Raw genomic sequence first — 6,709 nt, forward strand, 5'->3', positions numbered from 1 at the left:
CTCATTGCAGCTGTGAAACCTTGGATTACCATGGAAACAAGACCTGCTTTCCGTGCAAGAAGGCTATCACCTGCTCACATCAGTAAACACTAATACTTGCCGCCCCCCTTGGTTTTTGCCCATATCCAGCAGGATAGAACAACTTCAGATGCATTCTTGTTTGTTGCTCTACCTCAAGTTATTTACAGGAATGCTGTACTCAAGCCCACTTCCTGTTTAGGAGAGGCGGGAGTGTTTAGAAAAATGTGCTGTGAAGTCTTTCCAACCTTTTACTGCCAGCCCCACTCTAGTACAGCTAGATGGCCTCAAGGTGACCCCTCAAAATCCACTGGACTGCTCGTTGGGTGGCGTGCAGAGATGGCTGGGACTTCATCTCAAGCCTCCACTTCACCTCCTTTCTGGTCTGGACTCTGCAAAATAGCTTCATAGATCCTAGGTTTTGTTTGTGGTGCTGAGAATGGAACCTAAGACCTTGTTCATATAAGGCAAGTGCTATACTCCTAAGGAGGAAATAATTCTGTGTACATATACTTACTGGTGTCACCAAAGTTTGGGGTTCTCCTAAACTCCAGATGAGGCAACTAGTTTGGAGAAGTCAAATGGCTTGCTTAGTTGCCCTTGGCATAAAACTTTGGTCATGGCTAGAATTCTGAACCATGTCACTACTAATCCAGAATGTCAGGGCAGATGTGTTCCAGATGTGGTCTGCTTATCTCAGCCCAACCTACCCACCCTTGCCTCTGTCAGCTAGAGAGTGGTAGTGGACCAGGATGCTCCCCCACCTCTTCTGACATCCCTCTGCTTCCCACGGGGTGCCAGACACAGAAACAGTTTCCTCTCAACACAGAATGCTTTGGGCATCATGAGGGATGGAGTGACCTGTCCTCTCAGACATGACAGCATAGAGAAAGGTGAGAGTTACATACCTTTACAGCTGCAACTTCTGGAGTTGATAGCCTCCCCCAGCCAGGGGGCTCTGACCTTTGAGAACAAGCATCCCTGCGCTTGGGATCAGAGAGCCCCAGGGAAAGAGTTGACAGCCACAAGACTCAAGGAAGGGTTTTCTATTCCCACAAGGAGAGAGACAATTGGATAAAGACCCATCAGAGGTCTTTGGAACAGTGCCAAGCTGTGAGCCTTGCTAGCCTTGCTATGAACATTTAAAGATGGGTGGGGTGTAGAAGGGTGAGGGTTCAGGAGGCCACGTGGTGTAAAGATCTGCCATAGCAGGATCCCTTCTGGCCAGCAGACAGCGGTGTTTTTAAATTGTGTGGGTAGCAGGCAGATGAAATTTTACCAGCCTGGGTTCTTGGGGAGATGGGTGCTGGGTTCTCCATGCACCACTGACAGGGGACAACAGAATCCAAGGCCCTGGTTCAGGTGACCTGCTGAAACCCAGGGTGTAGCCCTCAGCATATGCCCTCAGTTCTCCAAGATCCCCTGAGAGGGCAACATCCGTGTCAACTTTGGTAATTACCAATTTACAAAGAGCACTTCCATTTTAACCACGCTAACCACCTTTGTTCTCTCTGCCATCCTCACTCTGAATGCTCAACTCCTGTCAAGAACTTGTTTTAGTCATCTTTAAAAAGACCTTGTCTCCAGGAGGTATGCTAACTTTGCGGACATAACAGGTAGGTTATGATGACAACTCCCTCCTCCAGGATCTTACTTGTTCCCTGTATATCAAAAGACACTTCAGGTGCCCTTTGCATCCACTGCCTAAGCCACTCTCTCCAGGACTGCCAGTACCTCGTGTACAGTACGTATCAAAACCCACTCCAGAGGGACTTATTACCTGATTTGATTCTCTGCATCACAATATAATGTCTGTGTTAGTCCTCACACAGCTAAGGGTAACTTTAGAATGAGGGGAGTGGCTGGCCATGGCTCTGCCAGGTAAGTGCTAACAATGGTTCTTTTTCTTCATGTAGCATTAGGTGAGGTAACTCAGCTCCACAGAGCCCATTCAAAGCTCTGTGTCCTGCTGACTCCTCTTCACGACTCTTTTACTTTTTCTTTTCTTTTTCTCTTTCTTTCCTTCCAATTCTTTTTTTTTTTTTCTTCCAGTTTTGGTATGGAAGACCAGAGCCTCTTGCCTGCTAGGCAAGCGCCCTACTCTGCTGAACAACACCTCCAATTTACTTCCTTAATTTCTAATAAAAGCTGTGGACTCAGCCACTCCTGAAAAGGTGGTAAGATGGGTCAAGGGACAGTCAAGATGTCACCATTCCAGTCTGTGACTAAAATCAGACGGGAAACCCTGTGCCCCATAGATAAAGGAAGACTGGGACCGGGGAAGTGACCTCAGATTTGTTTGGATTGCTATAAATCCTTCATGGGGGAAAATGTTTGATGCAGTTAGAATGAGGTAAAAGGGCATCTTTATAAATCATGCATCATTTGCATGGGTGGGGAGAGGAGTTGTGGGAAGTGATACTGAGGCTGTGTTTACTAGAAAAAGTGCCTGGCTCGGGAAGAATGGAAGAAAGCACGAGAAGGCTGTCCTGTGGTATTGCAGAGGAAGGCGAGCTCAGTGTAGAGCTTGGCAGCCAGCGCTATCCTGGCCTCCAGCAGCCCCCAGCTGGAAACCGAACAGGTGTAGGAGCTGCTGCTGCCTAAGTCACTATGCTGGCTAGGAGTGTGTCTCTCTCCTGAGGAGCTTGCAACAAGCTCCAGGGTCTCTCCACAGAGCCTGCCCCCAACACAGGTACTGTTGGGGTCAGAAGGAAGTGGACTGGCATAGTCATTCGGTTTGGGTTATTGTCATTGTCACTATTTTAAAATAGCAAGGAAGCAAGCAAATTAAATTACCAAAAAGCTCCCAGGATGTCTGAAAGGGAACAAGCATTCCGCAGCCACAAGAAATGAAGAGTAAGGATCCTAGTGTTGGCTGGAAGAGCTTTAGGGCTGTCACTTTTCCGTATCCTCAAGCTTAAAGTGCCAGGGTTGGGCGTAGGCAGCTGGACAGTTGGAGTGCCTCACCTAGCAAGCATGAGGACTAGGTACTATCCCCAGCAACACAAAGTAGGATAAAACTAAACAGAAGAAAACTATAAAGAAGAAACGACAACTTGGATGAGAATAGCTCTGTTTTCCTAAATGATTAATCATGGACACCTTTAAAAGTACAAAACTATGACATGGGCATGAAATATGCTGGCATGAAAGGGGGGGCAGTGAATGACCTCACAGAACATCTAACCTCATCAAAATAAGCAAGAGCTTATGTGTAATATGTAATAGTAAATGCTCTAGTATACATTTCAAGCCCTTTTAAAATAAATAGAAATTTCTTACAGCAGTTTTTGAAAAGACTTATTTTTATATTTTTATTAATTTTTTAATCATGTGTGTATATAGGCCAGAGACATTGGAGCCCCTGGAGTTACAGGCAGGTGTCAGCTGATGTGGATGTGGAGGAACAGCCTCAGGTCCTCTACCAAAGCAGAGCATGCTCTCAACTACTGAGCCATCTCTCTAGACCTCTGAGGGCAGTCTTACATTTAAAGAAAAGTCAAGCAGAAGGCACAGTGTTCCCCCACATTTCTTGTCTTCCGCAGTTTCCCCTCTTATTACCTTGCATTAGATGCAGTGGTTTTGTTTATGTGTGCGACAGCAATGTTGCCTAGAAGATAGTTTGAGAAAGCTTGAGAAAGTCGTGCTTTGGTGGTGCACACCTCTAATTCCACAGAACTTGGGAGGCAGAGACAGGCGGATCTCTAAGAGTTCAAGACCAGCATGGTCTACAGAGCTAGTTCCAGGACAACCAAGGCTATACAGAGAAACTCTGTCTCCAGAAAACCAAAACAGAGAGGTAGATAGAGAGAGAGAGAGAGAGCAAAGAAAAACAAAGAACCTTCCCTTCCAAAGAAAGGGCTTTCCACCTGAGCAGAGGCAGCCACCTTGCTACTGACCCACATGCCCAGCCCTGGAAATGTCATTTATTAAACCCCCAACAGCAAATCATTCATCAAAAAGCATTTTCTTTCCCATGGCATCCTATTTGAGTCATATAATAAACCTATGAGTCTACCACTCTCATCTGAAACACAAGAAAGCAAATCTAAACACAAGGCAAACAGAGAGAGGAGAACAAACTTCCTGGTGTTTAACCCTGGTCTCTTAATGGGCCACATAGCTTGTGGGTGACTATCACTGGATTGGAAACTCAACTGAAGGGCAGTAAGCCCAAAGAAAGGGAATCCAATTTTGAAGAACAAAGAAACTTTATCCCCATTACCAAGGGATGGCATGAAAATATGTATTTGGAAAGAAGCTGAATAAATCCATGAACAAGTCTACAATTAATTATTAAAGGCATGTTTCTATCATTGGAACCTGCTCCTATGGGCAGCCATTGCTTCCTCATACCTGGTCAGAGATAGTCATGGGCTGGGCACATCCAGACCTGCATGCATCCAGTATGGAATCACTTTCTTTTTCTCAGGACAGTGTGCAGGTACCATGAAGGGAACTAAAAGTAATCCAGCAGTCACTTCAGTACTCAAACACTATAGTTCTGTTTTAATCTTTTCTCACTCATTCCTGTGGAGTTTGTAGAATTCACATCGCAGCTCACATACAAATTTGTTTTCCATGTACTTGTGGTGGTGGGGGAGCAAGGTGCTATTACTAGTTTTGATATGTTTATATAGTTATCAGCCATCCTAATACTATACAATACTGTTCTATGCTGATATGTCGTAAGGCACTGTGTCTCTATTTTTGACTTAATTGTTTCCAGTGTCACATACACAAAACAGTGTTTTATGCCAGGCTTGATGGTGCACTCTTGGAAGTTCAAGGTCAGCCTGAGTTACATAGCCTAGCCAAAAAGAACCCAATGCTTCAGATCTATTATAATTATGTGTGGAACTTTAAAACTTAGTATTATTAGATTAAACATTTCAAAGAGTTACTGCTCCAAGAGAATTATCTGATTTTTAACTTTTAATTTTTGTCATTTCAAACTTACTAGAGATTTGAAAGAATGATGTAAAGTCCTCGGGTACAGCCTGGTGAGTAATTCTTCATAGGCTTCTCCATTTCTAAGGGCTACTTTCATGCTGTCCTTTATCACATCCATTGTTTCCCAGGGTGTGTGATCATGCAATTCACATACCTGGCCAGTGCAAGTCTCCAGTCTAGATGAAGGCCTAGATAGTATATGCTGCATTAATCTCTATGGAGATATAAACAAATGTCTTTTCATCCTAGACATGTTTCTGAGGACAGACACAAGAAACAATTCCACGAGTCTAACTTAGAGTATTAAACAACCAGTTTAACTAGGGTTACTTACAGGAGTGTGGGTGAGGGGTGACCTATGGAAGCACAGTCAACTATATCACAGAAGAAAAGTCCCTTGCCATCACATTTGCTAATAGCCAATGATGCATTCTCTGGGAGCAGTGGGGCGGGGCCTGTGAGCCTTGCATTTTGGTAGTGTCTAATTTGAATACAGGACCATTGGTGGCATGCCATGAGGGGCCACAGCACCAGGGTAAGCTCCAATAACCCCAGCTGGATGTTTCCCTTGTTTATCGTCCTGCTTCATGCCTGCACTGCCAGTCTCTTGCTGGCCTCTCTTTCCTTGGGTTTTTCTCAGAGTCACATCTCTTATTTAGTGTTTAGTGTCATCCTGGTCTCTGTCCTGGTGGCCCATCATCTGTCCTCTACCCTCTGCCTCCAACAGGTGACACACTTTTCCAGAGAAGACCCAACACTGAAGAAGCCAGCCCTTAGGGACTCTTTCTTCCATACTTCTCCTTACCCACCCATCCCCATATTATCGGACTTGGATTTCATTTCTCTTGAAAGCAAAGGGCTTCTAGGCAATTTTCCCAGGATGTAATGTCATCAAGATTTATTTTCATTCTCCCACCCCATGGCAAACCTTTGACTAAAATCAAAATCCCCATTGTCAGGGCATCAGCTTCTCCTGCCTCCGGCTCCTGGGGCTGCCCTGGAGTCTGACAGGCGAAACAAACTCACAGATGGTAGAAAAAGCAAAGCTGAGGTTTCTGGAGCTGTGGGGTTCAGCTGCTCTCTTTCCTGTGTGCTTTCAGCAAAGCTGGGCAACTATGACTGCTGAGAAACGCTCCTCTCCACTCTGCAGCCAAGAGTAGTAGACAGAGGCCACTTGCTGAGCCTCTCTGATGTGCACACAGCTGCAGAGGAAGACTGCTAGACTGGACTTTGGGGGGACTGTTGAGGCTTCTGTAGGTTGGGAAACGGTGTTTGTAGTAGGCAATCGGAATGGCAGTTTCCATTGCGCCCCCTCCGGGGTAGGGCTTAGGGGAAGGATGGCTAGTGATAGAATTTCAGAGGCCTAAGCAGAAAAGACCTGCAGCATTCCCTTCACTGTTCTCAATTCCCTGAGAGCCCTCCTCTGAGAACTGGCCCAGCCCAGGGGCCTAGGGAGAGCCACAGGTCAGAGGTAGGGAGAGCACCAACAGCCCTGAAGTCACGTGCTTACTGTCCCCAGTCAGTCCCTACCCGGCACAGCATCCATCTGTCCTGAGGCATAGTTACTACTTCAGATTCCAGAAGACGTCCCTAGTCGGGCGGAGCTGTTTAAAACTATAAACTCATGGTCAAGACAGTGGCTTAGAGCAGCCGATCCTGCGAGCCCCTTTTAGGCCTTTAAGACCAGGATTTTAAAACAGGATGATTCTTAAGTCCCCTCCAACTCCGAAAATTCCTG

Source organism: Phodopus roborovskii, unplaced genomic scaffold (assembly GCF_943737965.1).
Source record: "Phodopus roborovskii unplaced genomic scaffold, PHOROB, whole genome shotgun sequence".
In the NCBI taxonomy this organism is placed as follows: Eukaryota; Metazoa; Chordata; class Mammalia; order Rodentia; family Cricetidae; genus Phodopus; species Phodopus roborovskii.